This window comes from Phodopus roborovskii, unplaced genomic scaffold (assembly GCF_943737965.1).
Source record: "Phodopus roborovskii unplaced genomic scaffold, PHOROB, whole genome shotgun sequence".
Lineage (NCBI taxonomy): Eukaryota > Metazoa > Chordata > Mammalia > Rodentia > Cricetidae > Phodopus > Phodopus roborovskii.
Window position 1 is genome coordinate 7608441 of NW_026126460.1, and position 22255 is coordinate 7630695.

Here is a 22255-nt window from a genome sequence, read left to right on the forward strand (position 1 = left end):
GGCTGGCGCAGCAGCAGGACAAGACCAGCGGTGGGCGAAAAAACCTACTCCTTACAGTTTACCTCTAATCCCAGTACTCAGGGGGCAAAGGCAGGCAGAGCTCTGAGTTCAAGGCCAGTCTGGTCTACAGAGAGAGTGCCAGGATAGCTATGGCTACACAGTGAAACCCTGTCTTGAAAGATCTGGGGGGGAAAGTGTGTGTGTGTGTGTGTGTGTGTGTGTGTGTGTGTGTGTGTGTGTTTACATCTTCAGTAACGATTTCAATGAGCTACAGGACACTGCCCAGTGATGGAGGATTTGCCTAACTTATGCAATTCCTAACACTACAAAATAGAAATATTCAAAAGATAATGGGCAAAACAAGAAAAACAAATGAAATCTTTTCCCTAGTAGCTTTAGAACAATGTGTGGCTTTCACGGTAAGCTTGTCTGTATTGGTTATGGTAGTAATCCTTTATTCATGAAGTCCTTATTTCTGTGGAAATAATGAGATCATTTTAATTTTTAACGATTCTAAAGTTAACATTTCCATCAGGTCGTTTAACTGTGGTAGTGGACTCAGAATATAGAGCTTTGCTCATTGTTTTAAAACCTGTGAAGGCTGCATGCATGATGAAAAAAAATATGAATTTCATTTAGTTACAACTTTTAACTATGTGCCACTTTTATTTTTCCCAAGTGTATCTTAAAGGTTACCTCAGTTAATCCCTTTGATTCTTTCTGTACCCTGCAGCTGAGAGTATTTTCCTAAGAAGGAAACTATTACAGAAAATGCACCAGTGAATGCTGTTGGAGACATGGTTTGAGATGTGCACTGGCTTGAGTTAGGAGGAAGAGGAGCAGCAAACAGGTCCTAAAGTTTCCAAATATGGTGCCACCAGTTGAGGCCTGTGGTGATACATGATACACGACTTATGAAAGCTTGCATGAGCGTACAGAAAGCAAAGCTAGCCACAAGCTACAGAGCCAGGCACTGGTGATACACAACTTTAATCCCAGGACTCAGGAGCCAGCCATACTGAGCTACATGAAACTGATCCACTCCTAAAGAGAAACAGTTCACACAAGGTGGTCCCAGCACTTGGGATCACATCCTTTAATCCCAAAATTTGAGAGGTATAAAAAGAAGAAACAAAGTTTTAAAGATTTATTCTTCCACCATGCTGAGGACAGGACAGCCCTTTCAGCCTGAACTATTTATGTAGAATTTTATCTTTTCCTGTTTCTGTTTGCTAGCTAGTTAAGGGATTATTGAGTAACTGCAATTTGAAAATAATGTTGCCTTTAAATAAATATGTGATGCATGACTATTTATTAAAATGCATCAATAAAAATACCAGTGATTAAATAATAATAAATGTAATTAATGCAACATTCTAGATTAATGAATATATGTACTGGGGTCATTTAGAGATTCACCACTTTAACCATGAATACATTTTAATAAATTAGAGGTTTTATTAAATACTGGCCAAAAACATGGATACTGGCCAGGTCTATACCCGGGAACTCATGATCAGTGTATGATGCTGAATTATATTAGTCAGGAGCTTATAAAGGCAAAATTCACAAGGCTAGATACTTCCCCACTTGTCTATCCAAGGGCAAGCATGCATCCTGACATACTTCAATTGATCAACATTCACTATATTTAATAGTAATGTATCTGTACTCATATTGCATTCCCCCAGAGAGAGCAATAGGAAGACAACAAGGGATGATCAGTCTGGATCAACACATAGCCAAAACCCAGCAAGAGAAGCATTAAATCCTGCAGTTTCATATCTGGTATCTGGGTCATGTATTAGCATGGAGTAACTTTCAGTAACTTGAGTAATCCCACCTCTATAGCTTTGCCATTTGAAGCACATACAGTCTCTCTCTTGGGATGGCTCCATTCAGTGCCTGCAACATTTCTTAGCAGCCATCCCATGTCCTGGCACCTCCAGCACTCTGGAATCTTTACTGAAGCTTTGGATTCAGTTTCATAGCTTCATGCAGCAGCTCTGAGTACTTCTGAAGATGAACTGCGTAAGACACTGCCTTAGGTGGCCTTGTTTGGGAAAGCACTTGGCAACCCTCTTTTGAAGCACCTTCCTTTCAGACATGATCTTCTGGAGTCTTTGATGCATAGTGCCTTACCCTCTTCCCTGAGGTAGTTGACCTTTGGGGAAAGGTTAAAGGAGTTTAGGGTAAGTTCCTGGTGAACAGAAAGCTATTTAAGAGATCTTTTCTAGTAAACAGAAAATTTTGGCTTGTTTACAGGACAGCTATCCTTGTGATTTATCAGATTTCAATGCTCTTCTGTTTAGGATAATGCCACCAGTACTGCTCTTCTGGGCCAAGGAAGTCTTTGGACCTGACACTTACGTGTCCCATTTAGTGCCAAATCACTCTCCAAACCCATCATACCAGTTTGCACGATCACTAACTTGCATGTAACAAATCCAATCCTGTTTTTTAAAACAATGCTACCAACTTTCTTTCATAGAAATGGTAAGTACATAATGGTTTCATTGTGTGAGTTTTTCCAAGAAGACATAAAAGAAACTCTTGCCACTTGATTGGGATTGTGCCAACATACAGAAGAGGTACCCGAACACATCCAACTTAGCAAGTCAGTGAGTTTATTCCTTCCAGAGAGTGGCGGCTTCACTTGCCACAACGACTGAAGGTGCCCTCCCTTTCCATTTAACAAGCTCCTATCTTACAGGCTGTGTTCTCTAAAGGGACACAACTGATTGGATGTACACACATATACTCTAAAGGGACAGAACTGATTGGGTGTACACACACACACACACACACACACACACTTATTAGAGTGGGCTACAGACAGTAGTTTGAGTAATCCAATAATGGCTATCTCAAGCCAAGAATCCAGTAGTTATTTAGTCCACGAGATGGGATGTTTCATTAGTCCCAGTCTGGTGCAGGAGACATAGACGAGTCCTAGAGAGCTGCTGGTCTTCAGTGTGCGTTGTAATCCTGAAAAAGTGGGTTCTAGTGTCTGATATCAGCAGAGGAATGCTTAAGCTCCAGGACTGGTGAACTTGCATTAAACAGAGGGCAAGCAGACAAAAAACAAAAGCTTTCTTGTTTCATTTCACTTATGTGGGCAGCCACCAGATTCAGGGTGGGTTTTCCCATCCCAAATGATCCAGATTTAGGGTGCATTTTTCCCCTTCAATGATATGGTCAAGAAAATCCCTCACAGGTGTGCTCACCAGCTTGGGTTTTGGTTGATTCCAGGTGTAGTCAAGCTGACAACCAAAATTAGCCATGCCAAGCCCCGAGCAGAGGAAAGAAGCAAACCAGACCTAAAATGGAATTGTATGTTGGGGAACATACCACCTTCAACTTAACAGGAAAAGAAATGTTATAGTGCATTGATGCCTTTTTTTCTCCATCTGTCCCACAGGGAGGACAGATCTTTTTCCTACTCATTCCCTCTACCTTCCTGCCATGTATGATTTTGTGTCTGTATAAGATCTAGAATATACAAGTGAGAGAAAATGGGCAGCGTTCTCTCTGGAATCTTGAGGGTCTAGATGAAACACCGTGAACCCACTGGAAACAGGACTTCATATTGCTGGGGGTCAGCTTCACTGTACAGGACAGCTGAATGACAGGCTGTTGCAAGACAGCTCTAGTTACCCGCATTTGGAGGGCAACTACACCAGAAATAGTTGGTGTTACTGGTGTTGGCAAGAGATGAAACCCAGAGCCTTGTCTGTGCTCAGAACATGCTTTCTCCATTCGAGTATATACTTGTCCTCTTGCTATAAACACAGCCTTGGCTGGCCTGGAACTCATAGAGATCTGCCTGTATCTGCTTCTTTAGTGCTGGAATTAAGGAATAAAACAACCCCTCTTAATCTTAATGAAATTCAAATGACTAGTAATGTTTCCTTTTGTAGCTAGTTTAGGAAATGACTGCCATAAGACTGTTCTAGAGAAGTTAAAAAGCATAGAATTAGCATGACCCAGAAATCCCATTCCTTTGCCATATGCCAAATGGTCTCACTTGGGTGCTTGCATGGCATTTTAAATCACAGTAGCTAAGGAATAGAAATAGCCCAAGTGTCTGTAACAGATGAACATATAAACACAATATGACATATAGTTAAAATGGAATATTTTACACAAACATAAGAAGGCAGTGGTGGTGTACCCCTTTAATCCCAGCACTTAGGAGACAGAGGCAGGCCGATCTCTGTGAGTTCAAGGCCAACATGGTGTACAGAGTGAGTTCCAGGACAGCCGGGGCTACTCAAAGAAACCCTGTCTTGAAAAAAGCAAAGCAAAACAAACATAAAAAACAGAAAGTGGGTAAGAGCATGCAGGGTTTGGGAAGAGAGGAATGAAGAATTATTATTAAATGGTTATCAAGTATATAGTTTGAGTGAGAATGGCCTCCATCGGCTCACATGATTGTATGTATTTAGGAATGATTAGGAGGTGTTGGTCTTGTTGGAAGAGGTGCATTTCAAAAGCCTACATTATGCTCAGGCTCTCTCTCTCTCTCTCTGACTACTGTCTTTAAATCAGGATATAAAACTCCCAGCTACTGGTTCAGGGACATGCTTGCATGCTGTCATGCTTCCTGGCATGATGGTCATGGGCCAGCCCTGTGAAAATGTAAGCAAGCCCCCAACTAAATATCTTCTTGTGTAAGCTGCCTCAGTCATGGTGCTGTGGAATATTTACACTGTGTGAGGTGTCAATGTGATTGGTTTAATAAAAGGCTAAACGACCAATAGCTAGGCAGGATTTTTCAGGGCAGAGAGAACACTGGGAAGAAGAAGGTGAAGTAGCCAGCCAGATACAGAGAAAGCAGGATAGTAAGATGGACAGTATGTACATGAGATAAAGGAGCCTCAGGGTGGCAATAGATGAATAGAAATGGGTTAATTTAGGTTATGAGAGCTAAGTTTAAGCCTAAGCTACCAGCTGAGCTGTCATAATAATAAGTCTCTGTAGTGATTTTGGAGCTGGCTGGCAGGCCAGAGAAAGACTCATACAGCAAAAGAACAGATGCTGAAATAAAACATAAAATTTCTGTTTGACAAAATACATAGTGGTGATAATTGTGAACATAGTTATTGCTACTGAATGGTACATTTTAAAAAAATGTACATGGGGTAGGATTATTGTTCAGACATTAAGAACCTCTGCTGCTCTTCAGAGAGACCCAACTTCAATCTCCGGAATCCACATCGTAGCTCACAACTGCCTGCAACTGTAATACCTGAGAATAGGATGCACTCTTGTGGTTTCTAAGGGCACTGCACATATGAGGTACACAAACATTCGAGCAAACACCTGCATACAAAATGATAAGATAATATTTTTTAAAATGGACATGCACAAAATGGTCATAAACAGCAGTTTGTTCTATACTTTATCATAATAATAAGAAAATCGAAACCATTCTTTGTGGAAAAGTCATGAAGGAATCGTCTGTTGAAACATGTCTAACTTAGTGCTGCAATATGAATTTTTGCATTGAATTCCTCTGAATGGGACAAAGTTTCTAATTTTTTCATAGTTGGTTAACTTAATGTGTGTGTTGTGTGTGTGTTGTGTTGTGTGTGTGTTGTGTTGTGTGTGTGTTGTGGTGTGTGTGTATTGTGTTGTTTGTGTGTTGTGTTGTGTGTGTGTGTTGTGTTGTGTGTGTTGTGTATGTGTTGTGTGTGTGTTGTGTGGTGTGTTGTGTGTGTTGTATGTGTGTTGTGTATGTGTTGTGTTGTGTGTGGTGTGTGTGTGTGTTGTGTTGTGTGTGTGTGGTGTGTTTTGTGTGTGTTGTGTGTGTGTTGTGTGTGGTGTGTGGTGTGTTGTATTGTGTTGTGTGTGTGGTGTGTGTGGTGTGTTGTGTTGTGTGTATGTTGTGTGTGTGTTGTGTGTGTGTGTTGTGTGTGTGTTGTGTTGTGTGTGTGTGGTGTGTGTGTGTTGTGTTATGTGTGTGTTGTGTTGTGTGTATGTTGTGTGTGTGTGTTGTGTGTGTGTGTGTGTAGGTAGGTAGGTCAGAGGACACTCATGGGAGTTCATTCTCTCCTTCCACTGTGATTTCTGAGGTTTTGATCAGATTTGGGCTGTCAGGCTTGCTTGGCAAGCACTCTTACCCACTGAGCCATCTTACAGTCTGGCCCAAGCAGTTTAAATAATGATTATGTCCTATTCCCCTTTTTGTAGTGTCACCTCTGTCCTGAATTATGTGACCATAAATGCATAGATCTTTTTCTGATCTGTATTCTGTTCCATAGCTCTATTAATTCAGGCTTGTCTAAAATGCCATACTATATTAATGAGTATATTTTCATATTAAATCTTCATATGTGCTAAAGCAACTACCCTAAAACATTTTTTGGTTGCATATTTTTTATTCGCACATTTCCACCTTTTACACATCAAGATTATCTTTTGGTTTTTTTTTTTTGTTTTTGTTTTTGTTTTTGTTTTCTTGTTTTTTTTTTTTTTTTTTTTTTTTTTGCTTTTTCAAGACAGGGGTTTTTCTGTGTAGTCCTGGCTGTCCTGGAACTCACTCTGTAGACCAGGTTGACCTCAAACTCAGAGATCTGCCTGCCTCTGCCTCTTGAATGCTGGGATTAAAGGTGTACACCACCACTGTCCAGCTGAAAGGCAATATTTTTAAAATAAAAATGTTAACCTATGCCCTCTGTATGTTAGATTGGGCAACAGTGGCCCTCTCTAGTGGCTCACAGACTGGCAGGCTATTGAGGTAAGCAGGGTAGTAGGCAGAAGAAACACCCACCTTCAGGACTCCTTTTGAGCAGATCCATCAAGATGAGCTTATGGGACCTAGGAAGACTCCCAGAGCTAGATGTGCAAAGCCTGGGCCATCATTCTGTAGAAGAGAGGTTCATGGATCTATTTCCCACCCACGCTGGGGATGCAACCAGACCCTACCGGCAATAATGCAGCCCAGATCCTCATCTCCCTCCTACTGCAGCTGTAAAGAAGAAACGGGGGAACCACCAGAAGACTTTTCACCTGCACACTACATTTGCTGTGGAGTCTATCCCAGGGAGTACCAACTACTGGATTAAGCTAAAAGTGTTCAGCAGGACTAGGACAGTTGTGCCCTTAGTGATGGAATCAGGGGCTAATGGTTTCAGGGTGAGAGCAGACAGCCCTTGGCTCAGGAGGAGGTACTCATAGACCAACTGGTTGCTCACCTCCCTCTGAGGGGGGGAGGGGAAAGTAGAATGGAACTTTACTTCCCAGTGCTGTAAGAAGCTGAGGTTTCTGTAGTATCCACAAAATGTTAAAAATCATCCCATAACAGTGCCCAGTATTTGGAAGAACCTAGAGGCTGTCTGAGCATCCTGAGACAGTTGGCTCCTCTGTGGGCCTCTGAAGAACCCTTTGAAGAACCTCTCTCTAACTACTGTCTGCTCTGAAGTCATAAATGATACAGCTGTCTCAGTGCTCCAGCATCAGTCAGCTAAAGGACCAGGATGAGCATGAACTCCTCCAGATTCTGCTGGACTGTCTAGGACTTCAGTAAGTACGGAACTGAATCCTAATTTACCAGACTATCACCTGAGCTGAGCCATTGCTTTGAGCTCAGCACCATCACTGCCTATGGATGGGAACCCCACTTTCACAACAGTACTGAGGAGCTTTCTGCCTTACAAGAAGGCTTTGAGCATTTCAGAGTTCCCTCTGCCTGGGGAAACTTGCTCACCTGCATACCAAACAGAAATGCATGCTGCAAACATTGGGGTGTCCCAGCATGACTGGTTTAGTGTCAACCCCTGTCCTCATTGCTGTGAGTTGACCTTGTGTGATCTGGAAGCCTATAGCCTGCTTAGCTTGGTTCACATACCCCTTTATTTTATTTTCAGCACTCAGACACATAAGCTCAGAACGTGAGATCATCTGGCAAGAACTCAGGAGCTACAATTTCAGTTACTCAAGCAGGGGAAAGACAGGGGGTGGATGTTGTAAAATATTAATTTAAGGTGTGTTACATTTGTTTAATGATGCAAAAATGTGTTTAGTTAAATAAAATGCACCTGCAAGAGTGGGGGGGAGGGCAGAGATGGCTCAGAGATTAAGAGAGATTAGGAGAGAGGTCCTTCCAGAGGTCCTGAGTTCAATTCCCAGCAACCACATGGTGGCTCACAACCATCCATAGTGGGATCTGATCCTTCTTCTGGAATAAAGTTGGTAAAGCAACTTTATACATAAAATAAATCTTTTTAAAAAATTCACCTATGGTCAGGAGGCAGGGTCAGCAACTAGCTGACAGAAGTTGTAGGGAGGAGCCAGGTGGAGAGGGTATTAAGGAGGGGTAAGAAAAAGCAGGAGGACTTCTTGGGAGACTGGAGGAGGTGAGCTGCTTGCTATTCAGCCTCTCTAGGAAGCAAGATTTTACCTCAACCTTGGAATCTTGAGTTCTTTAGTGAGACCGAGATTTAAATACGTTTCCTTGCTTGACAGTGGTGGTGCAGGCCTGTAACCTCAGTGCTCAGGAGGCAGAGGCAGGTGGATCTCTGAGTTCAAGACCAGCCTGGTCTGCAGAGTGAGTTCCAGGACAGGTGGTGCTACACAGAAAAACCTGGAGGGGGGGAAGGTCCTCATTAGCATTGAAAGAGCCAGTGTCTGAGGGAACAGAATTCCTCAGGCTTTGGCATTTGGGCTCTTGAGTGGCAATTGCTGAATAGGATAGCCTAGCATCAAAGGCAGCAGCAATTAAAAAAGAAAAACAGTAGGCTGGGTGGGAGGGGTGCTGACTAAGGGACTTGTTGGGGTCCTTAGAGAGAGGTATGCAAAGGAATTAAGACCCTTAATTCTTTAGGAGTCTTGATTCCTCAAGGGACATTCTTGCTGGGAACCATGTGTGGGAGTTTTCCCTACGTGGGAATTTGTAAAGAAATGTTCATAAACAAAGGAAACAGAGCAGTATGGATCCCAATACTTGGGTGGCTAACATGAGAACATTTACAAAGATAGCCAGCCTGTGCGACATAGCAAGTCCAAAGCCAACCCTGTCTCAAAACAAAATCTGTATTTTAAAACTTGGGGCTGGAGAGATGGCTCAGCAGTTAAGAGCAACTGTTGCTCTTCCAGAGGACCTGGGTTCGAGTCCCATCATCCACATGGCAGCTCTAAACCATCTATAACAACAGTAGCAGGAGATCTGATGCCTTCTGGTTTTCACAAGCACCAGGTGTGCAAATGGTACACATGCATACACACAGGCAAGCACTCATATACGTAAAGTAAAAGTAAATGTTAAAAAATTATTTTCATCAATAGCCAGTGGTTAAGAATTACATGATTAAAAATAACAAAAAAACTCAGTTTTCAGCCTTCCAAGGAAAGATTTCTCATTCAAGCATATCGGGCCTGAATTCCCACCTAGAGGAAGGGGTTGAATTAGAACCCTTCAAGGAGGCCAGTTCACTGGATAGCTGGCCCCCTTAGGGCTCAGGTACAGGAGAGCTGGCCTTGCCCTGGCCAGAGTGGGAGCTGCTCTGGGGTGGATGGGGTAAATCTGGTGGGCTGACCAACTCAACTACCATCCAGTCCCAGATCCAGGGCTTTGACTTGACCTACCCCAATAGGAACTGCTGGAGAATGTAAAGGGGCCAGACTTGTAGATCCATAGCTGCAGGGTCTCCCACAACTCAGGGCAACAGCAACAGGTTGAAGTGTCTTAATGAGGATGCAATATTGACATTGTAGCAGAAGGCAGAGGCCTTGAACAGGCCTAATGATACATTGCAATGAACATTTGCAAGAAAAGCTATTTGAGCTGATTGGGCAAAAGGGTATAACTGAGTCTATCTCCTATTTGTTATTTGCCCCTTTGGCAAGACTCTATCCAGTCTGCCTCGGGACATGCCTGGCTGCAGAAGCTCAATACTTTGGTCACCCAGCTGGCAGCTGCAGTTGGTCAAGCAGCACCAAAGATTACAAAGCTTCGTCCCCACACTCTTGGCATAGGCAAAGCCTAGAGAACAAGGAAAGAACAGGTGGGAAGAGGAGCATATTTGGTCTTTTTAATCACTTTAGCTTTTCTGTTGCTGTCACCAGGAAGTAGCACTATTTGAAAGGATTAAAAGTGGCCTTGTTGAAGAAAGTGTGTATGGTAGTTTGAAAGAAAATGGCCTCAAAGGGAGTGGCAGTATGAGGAAAAGTGGCCTTGTTGGAGGAAGTGTGTCACTGTGGGAGCAAGCTTTGAGGTCTCTTTTGCTCAAGCTTCCCTCTGTATGTCAGTCAACTTCCTGTTGTCTGCAAGATGCAGCGCTCTCAGCTCCAGCACCACGTCTGCCTGCATGGCGCCATGCTCCCTGTCATGATGATAATGAACTGAACTGAACCTCAGAAACTGTAAGCAAGCCACCCCAATTAAATGTTTTTTTTAATAAGAGTTGCCTTTGAGCCGGGCATTGGTGGAGCATGTCTTTAATCCCAGCACACAGGAGGCAGAGGCAGGCAGGTCTCTGTGAGTTTGAGGCCAGCCTGATCTACAGAGTTCCAGGACAGAGAAATCCTGTCTCATAAAACAAAAAACAAAAACTCCAAAAGTTGCCTTGGTCATGGTTTCTCTTCACAGACACTGGGGGGTGGGCTTGGAGGTTTCAAAATCCCACTCGAAGAAGCCCAGAGTCTCTCTGCCTACTCTCAGCTACTGACCCAGCTCCTGCCTGCTTGCTGCCTCACTCCCACCATGATGATAATGGATTAAAGCTTGGAAACCTCCTGTTATTTTTCTTTTATAAGAGTTGCCTTGGTCATGGTGTCTTTTCACAGCAATAGAACAGTGACTAAGACACTCTCTCCATATGTTTGCTCTTGAAATCCAGCAGCTATGTTGTGAAGAAGCTCAGGCATAAAGGTTATATGCAAAGGCAACAGTTAAATGTCTCATATTGACAGTTCTGCTGAAATCTCATCTGTTGTGGGATAAACTTTTTGCACTGTGAAGGCGTTTCACTATGATTGGTTTAATAAAAAGCTGAATGGCCAATAGCTAGGCAGGAGAGAAAGGCAGGGTTTCTGGCGATAGAGAGGACTCTGGGAAGAAGTGGGGGCAGGCAGGGGGGTTCACCAGTGAGACTCTGGAGAAGTCGGATATACAGTACAGAGCAGAGGTAACCAAGCCACATGGCAAAACATAGATTAATAGAAGCAGGCTAATTTGATTCATAATAGCTAGTTGGGGACAGGTTTAAGGTAAAAGCCAAACCTTCATAATTAATAATAAGTCTCCATGTTATTATTTGTGGGCTGGTGGTATGGGCAAAAAACTACTACTACTCAACAGGCAGTGGTGGCATACACCTTTAGTCCCAGCACTCAGGAGGCAGAGGCAGCTGGATCTCTGTGAGTTCAAGGCCAGCATGGTCTACAGATGGAGTTCCAGGATAGCCAGAGCCATTACACAGAAAAACCCTGTCTCAGTCCCCACTCAATGAGTCATCCCAAATTCCTGAGTATTCCAGTTCAGACCACTCTTTTTATCCTCCACCGCCTTTCCTGGAGACTGAACCCAGATCTTCAAGCCTACTGGGCAAGCAGTCCACTACCGAGCCATATCCCTAGCCCAAGCCCTTCTTCCTTTGCTTTGCCAGAGTTCCTGGTCACACAATATGTAAGCCAGGGAAATGGACCTGTGGCACTAAATTTTGAGGTGGTTGATTTCACAGTATCTGAAATAAGGCTAAAAGAAGCTTTAGAAGAATACCACGCAACTTCAGAGTTTGCAATCTTTGATGATGTGGGTATTACAGAGAATCAAACACACTGAATTCAGGCATGGTGACACTAATGAGAGTAAGGTAGCACGGGGGACTGCAAATTGTGCTCCCTTTCCCAATCGGTTTTTCCATTGTCATAGCTAAGCGCATGGATTCTTGTGAGAAATCATTTCCTAGTATACTTTCGAGCATCTGTGTCATTTGCTAAAAAAGCAATTGCTCTTCATTTCCACCTTCCTCTTCTTTTGAGACGTTTGACGACAGTCATGGAATGGTTGGAAGAGCAATGAGAAACGGATACGAGGACTCTTGAATTCCACTGAAATGGAGTTTCCCTACAACCCAGCAACTTATCTACTTTTTAGGTTGTTATGTTTCTATTATCCACTCTGTTTTTGGTGTCAGTATTATAATGGATTAACTGTTCTCTGAACTCACACAGGTAGTTAGGTACAAGACTGGAGGACTAGAAGATACTAGCATTCCTAGGAGCTTGGTCTAGGAAGTTGAAAAATTTGGCAATGATGAAAATATCACTTTAAAGAAAGGCATGGACCTAAATGGGAAAGGAAGTTGATCTGTCATTATCCACATGCTCAGTTGCTCAGTTAATGATCACTCAGGATCAGTGAAATTTGAAGTCCTATTTTTAAAAAAGATTTATTATAGTATTTTTTTGTGTATGCATGTTTTGTCTGCAGGAATGTCTGTGTACAGATATGTGTGTGTGTCCTGTGGAGGTCAGAAGAGCGTGTTAGATCCCCTGGGACTGGAGTTACAGATGGTTGAGCTGCCTTGTGGATGCTGGGAATTGAACCTGGGTCCGCTGCTGGAGCAATGAACATTTTTAACCTTTGAGCCAACTCTTCAGCACCTGGAACCCTACTATTTTAGTAACTACTTACCAACTGTTTTGTGAGAAAATTCACAATGCATGAAATAGTATTTATACAAGACGTCTAACACAGTTAAGTGGAACAATTGTACACATGCTTATTCTCTTTCTCTCCTTGTGGTAAATCATATCTAAGATAAAAATTAGGATTTGGAGCTACAAACTAAGGTTTCCAGGCTTGGCAGCAAGCACTGTAACTCTCTGAGCCTTTTCACGAGTTCTCATATGACTTTTTAATGAGATAATGACTAACTAAAAACAATATGTACTTAGGAAACTAGGTTTGGTTTGGTTTGGCTTTTTGAGACAGGGTCTCACTGTGTAACTCTGGTTGGCCAGGGACTCAGTGTGGGGACCAGGTTGATCTCAAACTCATAGTCATCTGCTTGCCTCTGCTTCTTGAGTGTTTAAGGCCATGTGTCACCACCATACCTGGCTGGGTTTTTGTATTGCTTTTTCTCTTTCTAAACATTATTTAACTAAGGATATAGCCTTTCTAGAAGCTGCTTGATTTCTAATTTAGAAACAAAAATAACAGTTTTTATCTTTAATTCTGCATCTTTGTCTCTAATTTTACAGTGAAACAATTTGTTTCATTCCTACCATCTCCTTGGAGTGATTTGTTCCATGTGCTTACTCAAAGCTGCAAAACATAATATCCTTGGCCTGATGATTGTTTCAGGGGGATAAATCATGCAATAAATAAAGACTAATAATTATGGGAATGGGAAGCTCAATAAACAAAGGTCATCCTCTCTGCATTAAACACATTATAATAAAGCAGGAAATTAAAATATGTAAAGTATTTCAACATGTCTTTTTAAATTGTGAAGTACTTGAGCCCGAGAGTGCTTAACATGTGTCAAATGGTCAAATTAATCAGGGACTGCTGGATCTGAGGCTATGTTTTTCCTTAAAGTGATTTTTATTACTTCTCAAAATTTAATCTAGGAAAAAGAAAACCCTATAAGCCATAATTCTAGTCATTTACTCCCCAAACTCCAGATCTCAACATTCAAACTCAAAGTAGCAATAACTAATCTACTGCATTAGTCAAATAGAAAAAGGAGAGGGTGCTAATAATCCAATGAAGAACAATGTCAAAACAGACATCTAAGAAACTGAAAACAGTACCAGATACAGTTCCTAGGAATGGTAACACATTAATATTAAGGAAGACTGATAACAAGTAAATCTGCTCCCTGAGCAAAGGTGCTTGTTACCAAGCTTGAAAACCTGAGTTCAGTCCACGGGATTCAGGTGATAGGAAGAGACAATGAACCCTGCAGCTTATTGTCTGGCTTTCACATGTGTGCTGTAGCTCATGCATGTACATAAAATAATGAATAAATGTAATTTAAAACTTTGAGAAGTGCTGGAGAGATGGTTAAGAGCAATACTACTCTTTTAAAGGACCCAGGCTTGGTCTCCAGCATCCAAATGGTCATTCCAGTTCCAGGGGATGTGTGCTGGCTATTTTCTTATGCCAACACGACATCTGCTAGGGTCATGTGAGAAGGATTCTAAACTGAGAAAATACCTCTATAAGGCTGGACTGTACATATATCTGTGGGGTCCTGTCTTGATTAGTGATTGATGTGAGAGGACCCAGTTTGGTGATATTTTGTTTATGATCTAACAAATAAAGCTTGCCTGAAGATCAGAGTGCAAAGCTAGCCACACTAGTTAGCCATAGAGGCCAGGCAGTGGTGGTACACAACTTTAATCCCAGCACTCAGGAGACAGACCTCTGTGAGTTCAAGGCCACCTTGGGCTTTACAATATTGAATCTGTCTAAAAGAGAAACAGAACTCCCACAAAGAAGGATCCCCACATTTGCCTTTAATCCCAGCACTAGGAAGGTGGAGATAAGAGTGATAGGCTGTGCAGAGAGAGGACTGTAAGGAGGAGGAGAGGAGAGAGAGATCAGTCTGCGGCAGCAGTCTGAGGAGCAGTGTAATTTGAGGTAATCAGTTTGAGGATGCAATCTGAAGACAGCCTTTGGTCGGAGCATTGGTAAAGGTAAGAACTCTAGTGGCTGGCCCTTTGCTTCTCGGATCTTTCAGCTTTCACTCCTTCCTTGATGGCTGACTCTGAGCATTTATTTTTAAGACCTATTAGAATTCAAGCAACAGTCACTCTTGGGCATGTGGATTGTGTAAGAAAGCAGGCTGAGCAAGCCCTGGAACAAGCCAGGAAGCAGCCCTCCTCCACGGTCTCTGCTTCAGCTCGCCCCCCCCCCACTCCCCGGTCTCTGCCTTGAGTTCCTGCCTTGACTACCCTTTGATGAGGCCTCCTTGGGTACCAGGCACTCATATGGTCCATATGCATACATGCAGGTATAACACTCATACACATAAAATAAAAATAAATACTTCTAGCTAGGTAGTGGTGACCCATGTCTTTTATCCCAGCACTTGGAGAAAGAGAACAAGAAAGACTGTATACATATGTATGTTGCCATGGGCAAGATACCATAAAGTCCATGACACCTAATTTTTCATTTTCTGTGGAAACAAAAATAGAATTAATCCCAGCACTCCGGAGACAGAGGCAAGCAGATCTCTGTGATTGCAAAGTAAACCTGGTATGCAGAGTGAATTCCAGGACAGATAAAAGTTACACAGAGAAACCCTGTCTCAAAAAAATGAAAAAATAAAAAGAAACAGAGTAATGAAAAAGCCACATAAAGATGGAGAGAATCTGGATACTGTATGGTATTATATTGTCTTTGTATCGTTTAAATGCTGAGACAACAACTGTTAAAACAAATGCTACTGGATCAATCCAATTTATATATTTTAAAAATGCTTTGACTTCCAAATTTAAGTCTAAGGACAAGTTACTGGGGAAAAGGATTTTTATTTTTGTTTCCACAGAAAATGAAAAGCTGTGGATTCCTTCCAGACTAATGTGGTTTGATCAAGTGAGACCCCCTGAAACAGGGTTCTTGGTGATCCAACATTCAAACCAGCTTGAACAAGGTAGCCTTGCAGACTACAGCCAGGATTTCTGTGTCTTCTTAGGATCCCCAATGACAGCGCCACCTACCAGCAGGAAGCAGTTTGGAAAAAACGATGCCCAAATTCCCAAATATTGTTTATAAATGTTTGTTTTCATTTAAATGGGGTTGGTTATAAGTGGTTAGTTAACACAACCAATCTCTCTTTAAAGGTAAAAAGGAAATTATGACATAGACAGGAATACTTTGTGTTGGAATGAATTTTCATTTATTGATACAATTTAAGGTCAATCTTGTGATAAGTTTATTTCTCCTTTTGTTTAGGCATTGTGTTTATATAGCTCAGTTAGAAATGTAATGTATAATTTATCTCAGATTATAGATAGTTACCTATAATAGTCAAAACTTATACTTAGGTGAGTTAGGATTTCTAGATATATAGAGATGTATTTGAGATAAATAGGTATTCTTCAAACCTTTCAAAGACCTACAGAATACAGCATTTAAAATGGTTTAGGGTTTTTCTTAACAGTGAGGCCCAACTGCTCCTGGCAACACCACCTGTATTAGAAAAGGAATATGGATCTTGAAGAACCTCATTATGGAGTTTACTTTCAATATGACAAGATTAGCCATTTAAACAAGATACTTCTCTTGTCTGGACTGTTTGACTTTATGCTGTATAAACTAAACATGCAGGACCCACAGGAAAATGACTGCTGATACAAGATAAACAGTGACGCGGGGTTCCTGCTTCATGGAAGAGTCTGCCAGACAGTCTGCAGGACACAGAAAAGTGGCTGACAAACTGCTAATACAGGTGGCCAGTTTAAAATTCCCTGGAAGAGTCTGCCAGACACATTATGGCCTATGGGCTGAAGATGGAAGATTACAGAAGAACTTCTGGTGACTGACCAGACAGTGAGTTGTCTCTGTCATTTCTAGAGTTTATATTTTATCCTTCTGTGGTCTTTGAAGGAGTTGAAGACAAATAGTTATGGTTATAGTTTTCCTTAGTTAGGATTAAAGATAAGTTACATATAAGACTTTAGACTCACAAAGGTAGAATAGATGATGGAATAGTTTCTTAAATCTTAGTAAATGTTAATGGACTAAATATTGTTAACTGTGGTTCTTATTTGATAATTGTTCTGTTATATATTTTGCTATGTTAAGGTTAAAACTCTTCTTATTTAGACAGAAAAGAGGAGATGATGGGAGATGTCATTCTGTAAATATGTTTCTCATACTGGTTAATGAATAAAGCACTGTTGGCCAATAGGAAAGCAAGATAGGTGGGAGTAGGAGACAAGGAGAAAAGAGGAAGTAGTAAGGAGGAGTCAAGATGGAGAGTCTGGAGAGAGCAGGATGGCAGGATGCCAGCCCCACTCCCCAGTAAGATGAGACCACGTGGAAATACTTAGATTAACAAAAATGGGTTAATACTTAATACAAAGCTAGCTGATAAGAAACTAGTAACTGGCCAACAACATTATACCTAATACAGTGTCTCGGTGTGTTATTTGGGGTGGTGCAGCTGTGGGACCAGCGGTGGGGAAAAACCTACTCGCTACACCTAATGGCAAATTGCCATCTGTTACTCCAGTTCCAGGGGATCCATTGCCCTCTCTGAACCTCCGTCATCACCAGGCATGTGCATAGTGCACAGACGTACATGCAGACAAAACACCCACACACATAAAGTAATACAATTATTTTTGATGTATATGTAACTAACAAAGAGATCCAAGAGATGAAAATTAATATTCTCATCCTGTTACATCTATGCCTAAAAGCTGTAACTTACACAAAATGGAATTTAAATCATTTAAGGACCCACTGAGCTTGTTGCTGCCTTTGTCCCTCCTCCGGCCCTTATCTTCTAACTTCTTCCATGAGGTAGACTGTTCAGGTAATTCCTGATCGCCTCACATTGAGGAGGAAAATTTCCTGGGACCCAAGCATTATCCAAAGTATTCTCTGCAACATTCTTTGTTTTTTTGTTTTTGTTTTGTTTTGGTTTGTTTTTTCCTGGCCATCAAATTCTCTACATTTGGGACCTTATTTAGTCACATTGTCCAGTGGGACCCTTCCTGAATCGTAGTAGTTACTTAATGCGACTCTTTCCATGAAACTGACTTTCCTCCTTTAAGAATCTCTTATTTGGGTCTATGAGATGGCTCAGTAGGTGAAGGTGCCTGCTGCCAAGCCTGATGACCCGCATTCAGTACCAGGAATATTTCTACCATTACAGAAAGCTCTGCTGGGCAGTGCTGTGCTAGAGGCTTGGTCGATCTTAGAATCAGGTCTTGAGTGTTCTCTTCCCCCTCCCCGCAACCAGTCCATGATCTCTCTATTATGTAGCTCTGGCTGTCCTGGAACTTACTGTGGAGACCAAGCTGGTCTGGAGCTCACAGAGATTTATTTACCTGCCTCTGCCTCTGCCTCTAAGCGCTGGGATTAAAGGTGTGTGCCACTGGCTAACTAGGCCTAAAATTGAATACATACATGTATATTTTAAGTGGAAGCATTAGCTACACCTGGGGCTGAAATGGTAGTTTTGATAAGAGAACCTGTGAGCAGGTGACTCAGCAAGAGTATCTCTAGCAACACCACACACATTCCAATCAGTGTAGTCTCAATCAGCATGCTTTCAGGAGCTTGTCTGACCACTGCTCTATGGGGCTACTAAAAAAGGAAGGTAGGGCACTTCCTGTGAGAAGACAATACTAACAGCAAACAAGAGGTTGAACTGGCCTGGGAGCAGAGATTAGAAAACTGCCCCACAGGACCCAGACCTGAGTAGGAAGATATGAGCTCTAATTAGTACACTGCTGGAAGCTGACTGTTGAAGCCTTCCAGGGAAGGCTGGTTTCTCATACCAAGAGATTGCCCTCTGGGAGTTTGATCAGATTTTAGATCTAGTAGAGAGTGGAAAGGAAAGGAGCCACTTCAAAGTTTTTTTCTTAATAAAGCCTGCATAGCATCAAGAATCAGTTTGCTAAAATCTAAATTGTTTCAGTTTTCTGATAGCCCAATTGACCTGGGGAACAGAAGCACCAGACTCTCACCAGCCCTAGGCTTCTAGATGAGAGAAGAAAAAAAAAGCTCAACTCTAATCTACCCTATTCTTCCTGTCCCCAGTAAAGGGGGAAGAGGCCAAGTACTTGTGAATTCAAAGATCAGAGGCGTGGACTCAAAAACCGAATAATTGTAACATGTCTTACATCTATTTTTTTTCTTTCTTATTTTACATATCCATCCCTGTTCCCTCTCCCTCCCTCCCTCTCTTCTATCCTCCCACGTTCCCCTCACCCAGTTATCCTTCCCTCCCCCACTCCACAGGTAGGGTGATGCCATCCAGGAGGGGTCAACAAAATCTGTCAAGTCATTTGGAGTAGGGACTAGGCCCTCCTTCCTGCCTCTAGGTTAAGGGAGTATCCCTCCAAGGGGAATGTGTTCCCAAAGTCCTTTTGTGCACTAGAGATACATCCTGGTTCCACTGTCTGAGGTCCCTTAGACTTCCCAGGCCCTCTAGCTGAGACCCATGTTCAGGGGGTCTGAGTTGGTTCAATGCTAGTTTCCCAGCTATCAGTCTGGGGGCCCATTAGCTCCTCCTTGTTGGGGTCAGCTGTCTCTGTGGGTTTCTGTAGCCTGATCTTGTCCTCCCTCTCTATCTGGATTCCAGTTCAGCTCAGTGTTAAACTGTAGGTATCGCTTCTGTTTCCATCAGCTACTAGATGAGGGCTCCATGATGGTTAGTCATCAATCAGGGTAGGGCATTTATGGTAGCCTTTCCACTGTTGCTCAAATTGTTAGTTGGGGTCAGTCTTGTAAGTCTCTGGACATTTCTCTAGAGTCAGTTTTCTCTTCAAACCTATAATGGCTCCCTCTTTTATGCTCTCTCTCTATCTGTCTCTTCTCTTGTCTATTCCTCCCCTGACTCAATCTTCCTAGTCCCATGTGTTTTCCTCTCCTCCCTTTCTCTTTCTCCTAGCTCCCTCTCCACTCACTGTCCTCCTCCCTCACCCTCCCCCCCCCCCCGCCACTCCCCATATGCTCAGGAGATCTTGTTCCTTTCCCCTTCTGTGAGGGACCCTGTATGAATCTCTTAGATTCCTCCTTGTATCCTAGTTTCTCTGGCGATGTGAATTATAGGCTGGTGATCCTTTGCTCTATGTCTAAAATCCATATATGAGCGAGTACATACCATGTTCCTCTTTTTGTGACTGGGTTACCTCATTCAGGATGGTTTCTTCAAGTTCCATCCACTTGCCTGCGAATTTCAAGATTCCATTGGTTTTTTTCTGCAGAGTAGTATTCCACTGTGTAAATGTGCCACATCTTTATCCATTCTTCATCTAGGTTGCTTCCAGGTTCTTGCTATTATAAATAATGCTGCTATGAACATAGTTGAACAGATGTCTTTGTTGCATGGATGTGGATCATTTGGGTATATGCCTAAGAGTGGGATTGCACAGCACACATCTTAAGAGGCCCTAGACCTTAGCACAATTGGCTCCACGATGGAAATACCATTCATGCTATAAAACTTAGCATGTAGACAGCAACACCAGCCAAAACAAAAACAAAGGACTAATCCATCAAAGTCCAGAGTTCTGGGAAAGTCTCTACATGTACTAACTTAGTATCTTTGCCTCTACAGTTCCATTTTTGGCACATTGTTCTTGTTAACTGAAGTATGCTAACCCAGGATATGCTTTTTGTACTTAAAAGCTTACCCTTAGAAAGACTTGGGGCTATAATGGGTTCTGGAATAACCAGTAGAGTTGCACGCTGGCTAATAGAGATTGTCGATTGGATTGAACCCATGTCTGAATATACTTCTCTAGTGGATACCCCACAACACTGTAACATGTTTCAGCTTCCCTTGTCCCCATACCTGTCTTGCCACATTGCTGAAGACATACAACTGGGGTGGAAAGATGGCTTGACTGGTAAACTGCTAGCTGTGCAAGCCTAATCCCCAGAGTTCAATTCTCAGAACCCATGCCAATGACGTGTCATGGGTCTGTAATAGCAGTCCTCCTATGGCAAGATGGTGGGGCCAGAAAGAGGAGAAACCCAAAACTATGAGGCCAGCTGGCTGTGAAAACGCTGCAAAGCAACAAACCCAGAGACCCTCCTTCAATAAGGTGGGGATGGAAATAGACCCCCAAAGATATTCTCTCATGCATTGATGTAGCTCTCTCAGAAAACGAGTTTCTAAAAAGACATATATACATAAAAATTTTCTTTTACCAAGCAAATCATGTCTAACTATCAATTAAAAAGTAAGGACTGGAGACTTAGTTTAGTTGTCAAAATGTTTGCCAAGTATGTGTAATGTCCTGGGTTTGGTCCTTAGAGCTTCAAAAAAAATGAGCATGGTGGCTGAAGCCTATAATTCCAGCACTTGGAGGTTCAGACAGGAGGAGCAGAAATTCAAGGTCATCTTTGGCACGTAAGTGACTCAGAGGCCAGCCTGTCATAGTTAGAAATAAATGAGAATTTATTTACTTATTTTTAAATCAGTAACAAAGAAAAAACTGAAAAGGTATTGAGAAGGCAAAAAAAAAAATGAAGAGATAGATCATAACAATATCATAACAATATCCATTTTAGAGAAACCAAAATGATCACACTGGGAATTTAAAATAACTGATTTGCTTGGGAGCTAATGTTCAGCATGCAAGAACAGATGGGCATTGTAAATAGGAACATGGAAATTTCAAGGGTAAAAGAGGACTAGAGAAGTGGCTCAGTGGTTAAGAGCATTTGGTGCTTTTGCAGAGGACCTGGGTTTGATTCCTAGCGTCCACACATGGTGTTTCACAACAATCTATAACTCCAGTTGCAATGAATCCTCTCCTGATCTCCAAGGGCACTAAGCACTCACATAGTGCACAGATATACATGCAGGCAAAATACTCACATATAAAATAAAATGAATAAATCTAATTTAAAAATAATATAAAAAGATTAAAAAAAGATAAAAAAGAAGAAAAAAAAAAAAAAAAGAAATGCTACAGATCAAAGGCATTCTAGCAGAAATGAGTGATCTTTAGTAGGCTGGATGAAGACAGGCATTTATTAGTACACTGGACAGGACTGAAGAAACAATTTCTGAGCTTGAGAGAATGTCCATGGAAACTTCAAAACTGAAAAAAAAAAAAAAAAAAACAAAGAGAAAGGAAGCTGAGCAAACAGATCAGAACATCCAAGGACAGTGTCCTTTTATTACAAAACTATTATCTAAATGCATTGAAAATCCCAGGAGAGAAAAAGGACTAGAAGCAATATTTGAAGTGATAATGGCTAAGAACTGCCACTAAATTAATGACAGACACCAGTTTACCCTCCAGGAAACTCAGAAGACAGAGACAGGATTTAGAAAATGGAAACTCAAAGAGCAAACACTTCACCATTTTTCAGTTCCATCCAATAGAAACTGCTCTACCTAGTAGAATGGAGTATCTGTTTCAGTTGGCAAGCTGCCCACAGTGGCTGTGGGTTGTTTACAGGCTGTTATACGAGATGACACTACATATTAAGTTAATCCAATTAATTTTGCTTGTACTAAGTCATGAACCAGCCACCCAAAGAACATAACTGGACACTTTGTGTGTGCAGTTTCCTTTTTCTGGTGCTGAGAATCAAACC